Source organism: Lissotriton vulgaris, chromosome 9 (assembly GCF_964263255.1).
Source record: "Lissotriton vulgaris chromosome 9, aLisVul1.2, whole genome shotgun sequence".
In the NCBI taxonomy this organism is placed as follows: domain Eukaryota; kingdom Metazoa; phylum Chordata; class Amphibia; order Caudata; family Salamandridae; genus Lissotriton; species Lissotriton vulgaris.
Window position 1 is genome coordinate 647,150,298 of NC_141697.1, and position 16,364 is coordinate 647,166,661.

A 16,364-nucleotide genomic window follows, 5' to 3' on the forward strand; every position below is an offset into this window, starting at 1 on the left:
CGTACTAGCATGCACCTTCGACACACAACAAAATCACAACACCCAGCACCACCACCACCACAATCACTCCCCCCGGATCCCTCCCCCCTACTACCTCAGAGGCAGCGCATAACAGTACAACGGATCTTCCTAAGATACCATATCCTCTCAAACTCACAATAGCTGAATGTTCAGAGATGTGGCAACCAACTATGCGTAAGGGAGTAAATTTGCACATCAACAATAATTTACAGAATCTCAAGTGTACCGGTGATATGCTATACACAACTCATTATAGAAACAAAAAACTTTTCCATATGAAAATATAGTATTGATACCTGTAGTGTACTGCACAGTGGACGCAACCATATTATCTCAGACTCTGGGGAATATCTCGGTCATGTAGCTGTGTTGTCTCCCCCCCCTTGAAGAAGAAGTGGAGTGGGCTTGTCCAATGTACGCAACCCCAGCGTTGGAGTATAAATAATTAGCCTACGCCTTGGGCGTGGTTCACTTCTGCAAAGAGAAAAGACTCTGCCACAGCGAAGGTCCTCACCCTGCCACGTGGCTGCCGCCATGACCACGTGCCTCCTCGATACAGGCCCATTTCGAACTCAACTCCACAGCATTGCAGAATTATGTCTGTATCGACTACTGCCTTCGATCTACACTGCGGACAGCAGGGTTCACAGCTTGAATTCAGATTTGAATCTACACTATGGACAGCATTGAATTTAGCCTTGCTTTATTTAAGGCAGAGACAATTGTACTCTATGTCTTCCAATTTTGTAAAAGGATGTGACAGAAAGCATTCGTCTATAACTGTGCTGACTACTGCCTTCGATCTACACTGCAGAGAGCAGGGTTCACAACTTGAATTCAGCTTTGGATCTAGACTAAGTATGGGCGTAAAATCCGTTCCGCTCGCGGAATTTGTGGATTTTCGGTAAATTCGCAATCCGCGAACTCTCGCGAATTTGCCGAAAATCCGCAAATTCGCACGCAGCGGATTTTTTTGCTTGGTGATACAATATTGCGGCGCGCGGCGTTCACTTACCGTCATTCAGTGTTTGCCGAGTTATTTTTCTCGATATTTTGCGAGTGCTGCACCATTTTGGATCTTGCTGCGGGATCCCGCGGGAGTTTGGCGACCGTGATTACGTCATCGCGGCTTGCCATCTTGCACAGCGAGAGTTTGTGAACGCGAGTACGCCGTGATCACGTATCGCGGGAGTTCGCAATCGCGAACATGTAGATGCGGCGGGCAGCAACAATCTCGCACTCGCAAAATTACTAAATTTGCAATTCTGCACAAGAAATCCACCAGCAAGCAGCATAAACCTTCTAAAAATGATGATTTTTATCAGAATAACTCCTCAGGTTGACATTTACCTGCATTTTTTTTTGCAAGGAGTCCATTTTGGGGGGTGGCGGGTGGAAGGAAGGAAGTGCCCCACAGTCTCCAACTTCCTGTTCCTGTCCAGCAGGCTCCTCCCAGTGCTTTCTTCATGTGCTGGTCACTTTCATTCGGATCTTGACCTTGAAGGATTACTTTTTTTGGATGCTGCTGGATATTTGTATTTGAGGCCTTTTTGACTTTCTTTGGATCACTTTTGGATTAGAAATTTCACAAGTAAGTTTGTTTGGGGCATTACAGTTGCTGCAACTACAATTTTGGAATTTTCGATTTTTGGGCGGTTGTTGGGGCCTTTTGCCCAGGGGTAGTGAGTGGTGCATGGACGGAGTCTTTCTGTGGGGTCTCTTTAATGTAAACATCATGGAGGGCATGGATGGCATGGATGGCATGGGATTGTGCTGATTTTTTTGTGTTTTTCGATTTTTTTGGCTGCTGTTGGGGCCTTTTGCCCAGGGCTAGTGAGTGGTGCATGGGCCTAGTCTTTCTGTTGGATGTCTTGAATTTAAACATCATTGAGGGCATGGGTGGCATGGGATTTCGCTGATTTTTGTGTGTTTTTCGATTATTTTGGCTGCTGTTGGGGCCTTTTCCCAAGGGATAGTGAGTGGTGCATGGACTGGGTCTTTCTGTGGGGTCTCTTCAATGTAAACATCATGGAGGGCATGGATGGCATGGGATTGTGGTGATTTTTGTGTGTTTTTCGATTTTTTGGGGTGTTGATGGCGACTGGCCATGTGGGTGGGGGCCATTTTGAGTGCTGGCACAGGCAGGCCATGTGCTGGGGGGCAAGGAGCCATTTTGTAGGCAGTGTTCTCAGGCCTGCACCCATTTTGCCTAGCTTTCATCCATTATGCCCAGGGGTAGTGTGTGGTGCATGGGCCTAGTCTTTCTGTTGGGTGTCTTGAATTTAAACATCATTGAGGGCATGGATGGCAAGGGATTGTGCTGATTGTTGTGTGTTTTTTGATTTCTTTGGCTGCTGTTGGGGCCTTTTGCCCAGGGCTAGTGAGTGGTGCATGGGCCTAGTCTTTCTGTTGGGTGTCTTGAATTTAAACATCATTGAGAGCATGGATGGCATGGGATTGTGCTGATTTTTGTTTGTTTTTTCGATTTTTTTGGCTGCTGGTGGGGCCTTTTGCCCAGGGGTAGTGAGTGGTGCATGGACTGAGTCTTTCTGTGGGGTCTCTTTAATGTAAACATCATGGAGGGCATGGATGGCATGGGATGGTGCTGATTTTTGTGTGTTTGTCAATTTTTTGGGGTGTTGATGGGGACTGGCCATGTGGGTGGGGGCCATTTTGAGTGCTGGTACAGGCAGGCCATGTGCTGGGGGGGGGGGGGGCAAGGGGCCATTTGGAATGCAGGCAGTGTTCTCAGGCCTGCACCCATTTTGCCTAGCTTTCATCCATTATGCCCATGGGTAGTGAGTGGTGAATGGGCCTAGTCTTTCTGTGGGGTGTCTTGAATTTAAACATCATTGAGGGCATGGATGGCATGGGATTGTGCTGATTTATGTGTGTTTTTCGATTGTTTTACAGAGAACTCCTGAGGCGGAAAGCCGGGAGCAACGACCTTTTAAAAATTGTCTTTTAACAGTGTATCTTGTGATTTTAAAACCTGTTGTGCACTGAATACCCTGGCATTTCGGCGATAGCGCTCAGCAGCAGACAGCTGTTGTTGTTGCTCTAGTCCCGCGTCTTGCCGCCACTTCCTGGTCGAGGGACCCGCCAGACACGCCCACCGCGGCTGGCCACGCCCCCCCCTCCCAGGCTCATATAAAAGCGCGCTGATCGAGCGCCGCCACCCATTTTACAGAGAACTCTTGAGGCGGAAAGCCGGGAGCAACGACCTTTTAAAAATTGTCTTTTAACAGTGTATCTTGTGATTTTAAAACCTGTTGTGCACTGAATACCCTGGCATTTCGGCGATAGCGCTCAGCAGCAGACAGCTGTTGTTGTTGCTCTAGTCCCGCGTCTTGCTGCCACTTCCTGGTCGAGGGACCCGCCAGACACGCCCACCGCGGCTGGCCACGCACCCCCCTCGTACGCAGTCACTCTCTATTTATTATGTGCCTCGGCAGGAAGCGCAGCGGACGAGCGCAGCGGGCGCGACGAATGCGCGCCGAAGGCGCGCATAAGGCAAGCTCGTCTGCGCTCGTCCGCGCCTCGGCAGCGCCCGGTGCGCCACCCGCGGCCTCGATCCCCCCGTTCACCAGTAGCCCTCCGCACTTGACGCGTGAGGCTCTACTCCTCCTTAGAGACTTCGCTCATGAAGGTCAACTGTCCTTCCAAGACACCGCCTATCCTCTGCACGATTTTGCGCGCAAAGGCTTATTTACAGGTGGCCTGCTGAATGTCAGGTCCCTGCCCAAACACGCTCACGAAATCGCCCAGCTCATAGATAATCACCATCTTGATGCTTTGTTCCTAACGGAAACATGGACCCACTCTGACTGCAATATAGAATTGGATTGGGCCTGCCCACTAGACTTCAAAATCCTGCATCTCCCACGACCTGCGGGGCGGTGGAGTCGGTTTAATCTATAGAGCGTCCTGGTCAGTAAAAACTATTGCTATGGACCCAGTGGTCGGGACCGAAATACTTGGCCTTTCTATCGACTGCCATCTTGGAACTACCTTTACGGCTGTGATTTGCTACCGCCCGCCGGGAGCTTTCAATTCCACTCAGCAGCAGTCGCTCCTCACCACCCTTACTAATATGGCTACCTCTCACAACAACCTGATTGTCTTGGGCGACTTCAACCTTTGGCCCAACGGCAGCCTAGATTCTGCACTTAACAATCTCCTACTTTCCTGTGAAGGAATGGGATTTTTCCAGCTAGTGAACAAACCCACACACTCAGCAGGGCACCAGCTCGATTTAATCTTCTCCTCCCCCCAGCTAGCACTTCTGAGCGATATTTTGCCGATGTGCTGGACCGACCATGCACTCATCAAATTTCATATAGCAGGCAGCAGATCTTGCAGACCGGCACTCCACGGACCGGTACCCCCGTACAGAGATTGGAAGGCTCTGGACAAACTCAGACTGAATGGCCCAGTATTTGAAGTGGAAGACAGTTTTTCCATTACTCAACCAGTGGAGGCTAACTATCTATCCCTTTGCACAAGGATTTCCAACACCTCGGAACGCCTCGTCCCTCAAAAAAAGGGCAAACCACAGAGACGAGCACCGGCCCCATGGTTTGACGACTCTTTAAGAGCTCTCAAACTAGCATGCAGACAAGCAGAGAGAAAATGGAGGCAAGGTTACTCTGACACTCACAAAACTCTTTGGAAAGAAAACCTTCGGGAGTACAAAACTGCCATCGCCCAAAATAAGGCTAAACACTACTGTTCCATCATTACCAACGCCACTAACAGCTCTAAAAGTATTTTTCAGATACTCAAAAACCTAACCAATCCGGACTGTGTCACCTCCACACAGCCTTCCACCCAAGCCCTCTGCGACAATCTTGCAGTGTTTTTCATTAATAAAATAAACACCATTATTCACAACCTGAAAACACCTCCCTCTTCAGGTACTTCCAACACGCAGAGACCAGACACCAGCTCTCGAAACTTGTCGTCTCCAGGCTCTGTCCTTTTGGCTAGACTACGGGAATTTCCCCCAATCCCGGCATTCGAGTTTGAAAGACTGGCGCTTGGTATCACCTCGGGTTCTCCACTCGACCTCCAAAAGTCTGGAAAAATTTTGGTAATGAACTCTTTGACACCATGCGCCTAATATGTAACCAGTCTTTGCACAGTGGCTTTGTCCCAACCCCGTGGAAACAGGCACTAATCACCCCTCTCTTGAAGAAACCCTCCCTGAGCCCAGACTGTCTTTCAAACTACCGACCCATCTCCCTGCTGCCTTTCCTAGCGAAGGTCGCCGAACGATGGGTCAGTTCGTGCCTGTCCGCCCATCTGGAACAAAACAACCTTCTTGACGATCACCAGTTCGGGTTCCGTCCTGCCCACGGCACCGAAACAGCAGTCCTAACAGCCATGGAGGATCTTCGCATGCGTGCAGACAGGGGCCAGCCAGTGGCGCTGATACTGCTGGACCTGTCTGCCGCATTCGATACGGTCAACCATGGTATGCTGCTGCAGAGACTTGGTGAAGTGGGAGTGGAAGGCACTGCACTGCTCTGGTTTCACTCCTACCTTCGGGAGAGAAGACAGGCTGTCTCCCTTCCCCCATTCCAATCCACCTTTGCATCGGTACCCCAGGGAGTCCCTCAGGGCTCCTCCATCAGCCCCATCCTTTTTAACGTGTACCTCATCCCGCTAATCAAACTAATCCAATCCTTTGGGATCAAAACAATAAATTACGCTGATGACACGCAGCTCATCCTCTCTTGGGAAGGTGAAGATGCCATTCCTTTCTCCACCTTCCACGACTGCCTAAGAGAGACGGCTGGATGGCTACACAGAAACTCCCTCCAGTTTAACTCCGCTAAAACGGAGGTCTTGTTTTGTTCAGGCACCAAGATACCCCGCCAGTTTCCGACTGAATTCTGGCCCCCAGAGTTTAGAGACAAACCTCTGCCAGTTCCCTCGGTTCGCAACCTGGGAGCCATGCTGGACAACAATTTAAGTATGGAAACCCAGGTGACGAAAACTGTGGGGATCTGCACAGCCCTGCTTCGCTCACTGCGGAAAATCATGCCTCTTCTCCCGGCACAAGCCAGGGCGTCGATAGTCAGGTGTACGATACTCAGTCGCCTTGACTATTGTAACGCCCTGCTCCTGGAGTCTCCAGTCACGTTGATGGATCGACTACAGCGAATTCAATCTGCCGCCGCCAAGCTGGCTCTTGGCTGGACGAGGAGGGCTTCGGCCACAGCAGCTCTGGCTGAGCTACACTGGCTACCCTTAAAACAACGAGTGGCCTTCAAGTCCCTCTGCATTGTCTTTAAGGCCCTGCATGGACTTGGACCTAAACCTCTGCAAGCCCTGTTTCTGTGGTACACTCCTGCCAGAGACCTACGCTCATCCTCGGTCTGTCTGGTAAAGGTACCCAGATTTAATAAAACCAGAACAGGGGGCAGATCCTTCAGGGTTGCAGCGGCCAAGCTGTGGAACAGCCTGCCCACTGACATACGTCAGATTTCACAGCTTCTTCCATTCAGGAGACGTATCAAGACCTGGCTTTTCCCCCAATAAATGTCCATCTGATTGCTCCCCCGGTTATCCGTCAACAGAGTACTCTCCAGCGCCAGGAAGCCTGCAAGGTATCAGCCGCGCTCTACAAATTCTCAAAATAAATAAATAAATAAATTTTGGCTGCTGGTGGGGCCCTTTACCCAGAGATAGTGAGTGGTGCATGGACTGAGTCTTTCTGTGGGGTCTCTTTAATGTATTTGGTAAATGTATCTCCGTGCACACAATAGATTGTTCACATTGAAATCAATTTGGGCGCGTTTCCTTGTCGCACTATGCCTGTAGTGCCTTATGAAATGAGTCCAACTTGTGATTAGGAAATCACTGAAAGGCGCGCTAATTTCACATGAAACTGGGTCAGTTTCTTAAAAAATTACTATACTTATTCAAAAGAATACAATCAAATGTTCCTTATGTTCTTGTTTAAGAATTTATTGTCATTCCAAAAGGATGTTCCTTCAACAAATGATAATTGAAAATTATATCCATGATGAATATTTCATAACATTACTTCATGCTTGCCCAATGCATTTCGGGTTAGTAGAAATAACCCTTCGTCAGGGGCCTGAAATGAAAACATACAGGACCTTAGCTTTCAGAAAAGGAACCAATAAAACATTCAAAACAACAGTATGTCAATGCATTCACAATAGGTCATCATATGAAAGCACTTACAACCAAAACATTCCAAATCATGGATTGTATCAGGTTACTATATAACATCGTCTATGAGTGAGCTGAGACATGATAATCAATGCGTGGAATATGTTCAATTCAAAAGTATGTGGTATGAGTGAATCGCGCTCGAGAATAAGGCAAGAGTTGAAAGCAGTAGTAGCTGTAGAGGTGAGAAAATACTATGTAAGGTTAAGCACCCGAGTGGGTCAGACACAGCGGTTACTACGGGACTTACCGGAGAAGTAACGCGTGGTGCTCTCCAGGTTCCGAACGCGGAACCGGTCAGGTTTAGGGAAAGACCAATGGAGGAGCTTGTTATAGGTATGTGCATAGGTCACGTGATCGGAAAATACTATGTAAGGTTAAGCACCCGAGTGGGTCAGACACAGCGGTTACTACGGGACTTACCGGAGAAGTAACGCGTGGTGCTCTCCAGGTTCCGAACGCGGAACCGGTCAGGTTTAGGGAAAGACCAATGGAGGAGCTTGTTATAGGTATGTGCATAGGTCACGTGATCGGAAAAGATCGGTGTGAAGTAGACAGAGTTCAGTTTTAATATTATTATAACGCTAGATGTGGAGTTAAATGTCAGATTAAAGGTCATGAATGCGACATAGTAGAAAAGCCGTAATGTGAATGCTACACGTGGAATGATAGGCTCACACGTGGTCATGTGATCGGGCGTCTGGAAGTAAACAAACGTTCGTGAAGTTTCGCGTAGTGTGATAGGTTCACGAGGGGTCATGTGATTGGGCGTCTGTAGGTAAACAAACGCTCGTGGAAGGTATTAGTGGCTAGATGCAAGCAACGCATGTAGAATAAGCAAATGGAAGTGTGTTTATTCATAATGTGAGACTATGATTGATATTAACAGGTACTTGAAATACGACATAATAGTGAAGTGTCGAAGCGCGACAGGTGTGTGAGCAAACACTGCTAAATGATGTATACTAAACCATAACATGATTTGTAAGGTTAACATACTGCATGAATATAATCAACCAGATAGATACAATCATATTGTGCAAGTCCATAATTTTAGCTTGATAAATGTCCTATATAACTTAGGAGGAGGAGTGAGAAGTCTCTCGGGTTACCGAATGTTGTGTCACAATTAAAGGAAGCATGAATATTCAATTCTTTCATTGATCCCTACTGGTTGGAGGGAATTCAGTTTTTTATTCCAATAAAATTCAGCTTGTAGACGTTGTTTCGTAGGGTCGATGTCTTGACGTTGCGGGAGTATCTCCAGTATGGTAAATTTTAGCTGTGCGATTTGATGGTTATTTTCCAGCCAATGCATGACCACTGCTGATTTCAGGTTTTTCATTCGAATATTGCTTTTATGTTCTGATATTCTGGTTTTAATCTTCCTTTCCGTCTGTCCAACATATATTTTGCCGCATGGGCATTTAATTGCATAAATCACATTTTTTGTGTCGCACTTTCCCGTGTATTGAAGATCAATTTTATAGCCTTTGGTAGGGTGCATAAATGTATTACCAAGTATTGCATTGTTGCAGTGTATGCAGTTCAGGCATTTCAGCATCCCCTTAGATTGAATTTTGATGACTTTTTTTGTTGTAAGCAACTCTTTAACATTTTTTGATCTTTTAAAAGCAAAAGTCAAGTGATCACTGTAGAGATTAGTCAAATCCGGTTCTGTCATGATCAAGTTCCAATGTCGATTGATAATTTTCTTGATTTGTTTGGATGCTGTAGAGTATTTTAAAACACATACTGTCTTTTTTTCTATGGATTGTGGTTTAGGTGTTAACAGATGTTCTCTTTGTAGGTTAGACACTTTTTTGATTGATTCATCTACGATATCTTTAGGATATCCTCGTTCAAGATATTGTTGTTGTTGATCCGCAATGGTTTCTTCTAATCTGTGTGGATCAGAAGTGATTCTTTTGAGGCGAATGAATTGGGATGTTGGCAAATGTTTTTTTAAAGTTTCAGGATGGAAGCTTTGAAACAACAAGCTGGAGTTTCGATCTGTTGGTTTTTTATAGACTTGAGGCTGTAGTTTTTGGTTGCTGATGGTTATCTGAACATCTAGGAAAGAAATGGTTTCTTTTTGAATAGTATAGGTGAATTTGATTCTGGGATTCAGTTGGTTTATTTCCATGATATTGGTAAGAAGTTGTTCTTTTTCACCTCTCCAGATCAGGAACAAATCGTCTATGTATCTTTTGAATGTTACTAGATGATCAGTCCAGTTAGAATGTGAAGCTAATAAGATCTTTCTAATGGAACTCATGCACTTCGCACTGTATCACAGCTATTTTGAATGGGACAATAAATTCTACAATCAATGCAATGGCACATCCATGGGCTTCGGGGGAGCTCCCTCGTATGCAAATCTGTTTATGTCCAAATTTGAACATGAGAACATTCTGAATAACACTAACTGGACTGATCATATAGTAACATTCAAAAGATACATAGACGATTTGTTCCTGATCTGGAGAGGTGAAAAAGAACAACTTCTTACCAATATCATGGAAATAAACCAACTGAATCCCAGAATCAAATTCACCTATACTATTCAAAAAGAAACCATTTCTTTCCTAGATGTTCAGATAACCATCAGCAACCAAAAACTACACACTCAAGTCTATAAAAAATCAACAGATCGAAACTCCAGCTTGTTGTTTCAAAGCTTCCATCCTGAAACTTAAAAAAAACATTTGCCAACATCCCAATTCATTCGCCTCAAAAGAATCACTTCTGATCCACACAGATTAGAAGAAACCATTGCGGATCAACAACAACAATATCTTGAACGAGGATATCCTAAAGATATCTTAGATGAATCAATCAGAAAAGTGCCTATCCTACCAAGAGAACATCTGTTAACACCTAAACCACAATCCATAGAAAACAAGACAGTATGTGTTTTAAAATACTCTTCAGCATCCAAACAAATCAAGAAAATTATCAATCGACATTGGAACTTGATCATGACAGAACCGGATTTGACTAATCTCTACAGTGATCACTTGACTTTTGCTTTTAAAAGATCAAACAATCTTAAAGAGTTGCTTACAACAAAAAAAGTCATCAAAATTCAATCTAAGGGGATGCTGAAATGCCTGAACTGCATACACTGCAACAATGCAATACTTGGTAATACATTTATGCACCCTACCAAAGGCTATAAAATTGATCTTCAATACACGGGAACGTGCGACACAAAAAATTTGATTTATGCAATTAAATGCCCATGCGGCAAAATATATGTCGGACAGACGGAAAGGAAGATTAAAACCAGAATATCAGAACATAAAAGCAATATTCGAATGAAAAACCTGAAATCAGCAGTGGCCATGCATTGGCTGGAAAATAACCATCAAATCGCACAGCTAAAATTTACCATACTGGAGATACTCCCGCAACGTCAAGACATCGACCCTACGAAACAACGTCTACAAGCTGAATTTTATTGGATTAAAAAACTGAATTCCCTCCAACCAGTAGGGATCAATGAAAGAATTGAATATTCATGCTTCCTTTAATTGTGACACAACATTCAGTAACCCGGGAGACTTCTCACTCCTCCTCCTAAGTTATATAGGACATTTATCAAGCTAAAATTATGGACTTGCACAATATGATTGTATCTATCTGGTTGATTATATTCATGCAGTATGTTAACCTTACAAATCATGTTATGGTTTAGTATACATCATTTAGCAGTGTTTGCTCACACACCTGTCGCGCTTCGACACTTCACTATTATGTCGTATTTCAAGTACCTGTTAATATCAATCATAGTCTCACATTATGAATAAACACCCTTCCATTTTGCTTATTCTACATGTGTTTCATGCATCTAGCCACTAATACCTTCCACAAGCGTTTGTTTACCTACAGACGCCCAATCACATGACCCCTCGTGAACCTATCACACTACGTGAAACTTCACGAACGTTTGTTTACTTCCAGACGCCCGATCACATGACCACGTGTGAGCCTATCATTCCACGTGTAGCATTCACATTACGGCGTTTCTCTCCGTGAGTTCAAGTTTTTCAATTTTCTACTATGTCGCATTCATGACCTTTAATCTGACATTTAACTCCACATCTAGCGTTATAATAATATTAAAACTGAACTCTGTCTACTTCACACCGATCTTTTCCGATCACGTGACCTATGCACATACCTATAACAAGCTCCTCCATTGGTCTTTCCCTAAACCTGACCGGTTCCGCGTTCGGAACCTGGAGAGCACCACGCGTTACTTCTCCGGTAAGTCCCGTAGTAACCGCTGCGTCTGACCCACTCGGGTGCTTAACCTTACATAGTATTTTCTCACCTCTACAGCTACTACTGCTTTCAACTCTTGCCTTATTCTCGAGCGCGATTCACTCATACCACATACTTTTGAATTGAACATATTCCACGCATTGATTATCATGTCTCAGCTCACTCATAGACAATGTTATATAGTAACCTGATACAATCCATGATTTGCAATGTTTTGGTTGTAAGTGCTTTCATATGATGACCTATTGTGAATGCATTGACATACTGTTGTTTTGAATGTTTTATTGGTTCCTTTTCTGAAAGCTAAGGTCCTGTATGTTTTCATTTCAGGTCCCTGACGAAGGGTTATTTCTACTAACCCGAAATACATTGGGCAAGCATGAAGTAATGTTATGAAATATTCATCACGGATATAATTTTCAATTATCATTTGTTGAAGGAACATCCTTTTGGAATGACAATAAATTCTTAAACAAGAACATAAGGAACATTTGATTGTATTCTTTCGAATAAGTATAGTAATTTTTTAAGAAACTGACCCAGTTTCATGTGAAATTAGCGCGCCTTTCAGTGATTTCCTAATCACAAGTTGGACTCATTTCATAAGGCACTACAGGCATAGTGCGACAAGGAAACGCGCCCAAATTGATTTCAATGTGAACAATCTATCGTGTGCACGGAGATACATTTACCAAATTTTCAAAGCACTTGCCTCCCTCATCTTCCAGTGCACCAACAAAGCCTCGAAAATGCAGTTCGACGAAATAGCTCAACTAACTGCCAACCAAGCCGAGATGTTAGTCTTCACTCCAGAGGCAGCAGAAGAAATATATGGACTCATACAGGAGACCAGAGCTTTCAGTCCAAACATTTCAACTTCAGCACAACTTATTCGTCAATTCGAATTCTCAAGTAAAAAGGAAATAAATCAAAGACTACATGCGACCACATTGATACATTATCATAAGAATAAGAGAATCCCCAGAGGGTTGAGAATCGCTCTAATACCGATGTTGTGTAAAAACAGTAAACAATTTGTTGAAAAATGGTACCAAATCCTGAATAAATGTTCGCTTGATTTAATCCTACTAATCATACAAGAACTATCTAAAGTCTTAAGGGAAATAGAATCTGATCTAAACAACATGAAAAAGGAACTTGAAAAATTTCCAGATTTACAAACAACCTTAGAAGACGTGAATAAAAGATTAGACAAATATGCCAAAGAAGTAAATGATCGGAAAGTCAGGAAATACAAAAAGATACAATAGACTATAAGTATGACAAAGTGTACACTTGGGCTGAAATCTATAATCAAAAGAAATGGCAACAACCCAAAACTAAACCATCAGCTAATTCTTCACAAGAAAGCTTAGTCTCTGAATCGGATATTTTACAAACTAGACAGCCTATCGAGAAAACTCAACAACCCAGTACATCCACCAGAAAGCAGCCTTTTTTAGACATCGGTCCAGCAGCCAACGAAACACCTATAGTCGCATCAGGAGGGGGAGAAGAATCTCCCGAAGAAATAGCCAGACGAACAAGAAGCCAGAAATCAACAAAAACGACCTAGTTATCAACATTTCATCAAAATCTCTAACACCAGCCCAGATGGCGGTACTGAATAAAGGAACATCATTTGTACCTACGTACAAGACCAATTTGGCAGAAACAGAGATTGCGTTATTTAAATTTTTCAGAAACCTCAAACTAAAATATTTCTTCAAAGATGCAACTCCTCCATCGACAACTAATACCACAGTATTCAAACCTAAGAGTACATTTTGTGCGCCATATTCCCACAAAACTATCGAAACTGTGGAAAGAATGATACTGTTGGATATCCAAAAAATCAACTTCAACAAAACCACTAAGAACAATCTGTCTAAAAAAGAATTAAGTACCATCACACAGTTATCTAAAGACACAGAACTTACTTTCCAAAGAGCTGACAAAGGGGGAGCCCTTTTCATTATGGATACTACTTTTTACCACAACAATGTAAATCAACATGTACACGATGTAAATACTTACATTCCTCTTGACACCGATCCTACTGAAGAATATCAAAAAACTCTCACATTAATTCTTGAACGTGCGCTTGAACAAAAATGGATTGACGAATGAACATATAAATTTTTGGTAACCAAACATCCTCGGAGGCCTAAATTATAAATGTTGCCAAAAATTCATAAAGACTTGAAAAAACCACCCTTTAGACCCATAGTGTCTGCTTGCGGGTCTCTATCGGACAGCATTGGTAAATACTTAGACTGTTTTCTACAGCCGATCGTACAAAAAGGGCAAACATACATCAAAGATACCACAACCTTTCTCAACTTGCTCAAAACTATCGAGTTGGAACCAAATACAGAATATTGGCTCAGCACAATTGACGTAGTGTCATTATACACTTCCATACCACAAAATGAAGGCCTCGAAGCGCTTGAATGGAACATACTAAGAGACGAAGAATGTGAAGCTAATAAGATCTTTCTAATGGAACTCATGCACTTCGCACTGTATCACAGCTATTTTGAATGGGACAATAAATTCTACAATCAATGCAATGGCACATCCATGGGCTTCGGGGGAGCTCCCTCGTATGCAAATCTGTTTATGTCCAAATTTGAACATGAGAACATTCTGAATAACACTAACTGGACTGATCATATAGTAACATTCAAAAGATACATAGACGATTTGTTCCTGATCTGGAGAGGTGAAAAAGAACAACTTCTTACCAATATCATGGAAATAAACCAACTGAATCCCAGAATCAAATTCACCTATACTATTCAAAAAGAAACCATTTCTTTCCTAGATGTTCAGATAACCATCAGCAACCAAAAACTACACACTCAAGTCTATAAAAAATCAACAGATCGAAACTCCAGCTTGTTGTTTCAAAGCTTCCATCCTGAAACTTAAAAAAAACATTTGCCAACATCCCAATTCATTCGCCTCAAAAGAATCACTTCTGATCCACACAGATTAGAAGAAACCATTGCGGATCAACAACAACAATATCTTGAACGAGGATATCCTAAAGATATCTTAGATGAATCAATCAAAAAAGTGCCTATCCTACCAAGAGAACATCTGTTAACACCTAAACCACAATCCATAGAAAACAAGACAGTATGTCTTTTAAAATACTCTTCAGCATCCAAACAAATCAAGAAAATTATCAATCGACATTGGAACTTGATCATGACAGAACCGGATTTGACTAATCTCTACAGTGATCACTTGACTTTTGCTTTTAAAAGATCAAACAATCTTAAAGAGTTGCTTACAACAAAAAAAGTCATCAAAATTCAATCTAAGGGGATGCTGAAATGCCTGAACTGCATACACTGCAACAATGCAATACTTGGTAATACATTTATGCACCCTACCAAAGGCTATAAAATTGATCTTCAATACACGGGAACGTGCGACACAAAAAAATTGATTTATGCAATTAAATGCCCATGCGGCAAAATATATGTCGGACAGACGGAAAGGAAGATTAAAACCAGAATATCAGAACATAAAAGCAATATTCGAATGAAAAACCTGAAATCAGCAGTGGCCATGCATTGGCTGGAAAATAACCATCAAATCGCACAGCTAAAATTTACCATACTGGAGATACTCCCGCAACGTCAAGACATCGACCCTACGAAACAACGTCTACAAGCTGAATTTTATTGGATTAAAAAACTGAATTCCCTCCAACCAGTAGGGATCAATGAAAGAATTGAATATTCATGCTTCCTTTAATTGTGACACAACATTCAGTAACCCGGGAGACTTCTCACTCCTCCTCCTAAGTTATATAGGACATTTATCAAGCTAAAATTATGGACTTGCACAATATGATTGTATCTATCTGGTTGATTATATTCATGCAGTATGTTAACCTTACAAATCATGTTATGGTTTAGTATACATCATTTAGCAGTGTTTGCTCACACACCAGTCGCGCTTCGACACTTCACTATTATGTCGTATTTCAAGTACCTGTTAATATCAATCATAGTCTCACATTATGAATAAACACCCTTCCATTTTGCTTATTCTACATGTGTTTCATGCATCTAGCCACTAATACCTTCCACGAGCGTTTGTTTACCTACAGACGCCCAATCACATGACCCCTCGTGAACCTATCACACTACGTGAAACTTCACGAACGTTTGTTTACTTCCAGACGCCCGATCACATGACCACGTGTGAGCCTATCATTCCACGTGTAGCATTCACATTACGGCGTTTCTCTCCGTGAGTTCAAGTTTTTCAATTTTCTACTATGTCGCATTCATGACCTTTAATCTGACATTTAACTCCACATCTAGCGCTATAATAATATTAAAACTGAACTCTGTCTACTTCACACCGATCTTTTCCGATCACGTGACCTATGCACATACCTATAACAAGCTCCTCCATTGGTCTTTCCCTAAACCTGACCGGTTCCGCGTTCGGAACCTGGAGAGCACCACGCGTTACTTCTCCGGTAAGTCCCGTAGTAACCGCTGCGTCTGACCCACTCGGGTGCTTAACCTTACATAGTATTTTTCTCACCTCTACAGCTACTACTGCTTTCAACTCTTGCCTTATTCTCGAGCGCGATTCACTCATACCACATACTTTTGAATTGAACATATTCCACGCATTGATTATCATGTCTCAGCTCACTCATAGACAATGTTATATAGTAACCTGATACAATCCATGATTTGCAATGTTTTGGTTGTAAGTGCTTTCATATGATGACCTATTGTGAATGCATTGACATACTGTTGTTTTGAATGTTTTATTGGTTCCTTTTCTGAAAGCTAAGGTCCTGTATGTTT

At 42.9% G+C, this 16,364-nt stretch overlaps 2 pseudogenes; both read left to right on the forward strand.

The window, feature by feature from the left end:
- Positions 1 to 9,746: 9,746 nt before the first annotated feature.
- LOC147692033 (uncharacterized) lies at positions 9,747 to 10,763 on the forward strand (annotated as a pseudogene).
- A 3,508-nt stretch (positions 10,764 to 14,271) lies between these two features.
- LOC147692034 (uncharacterized) lies at positions 14,272 to 15,288 on the forward strand (annotated as a pseudogene).
- Positions 15,289 to 16,364: the final 1,076 nt, after the last annotated feature.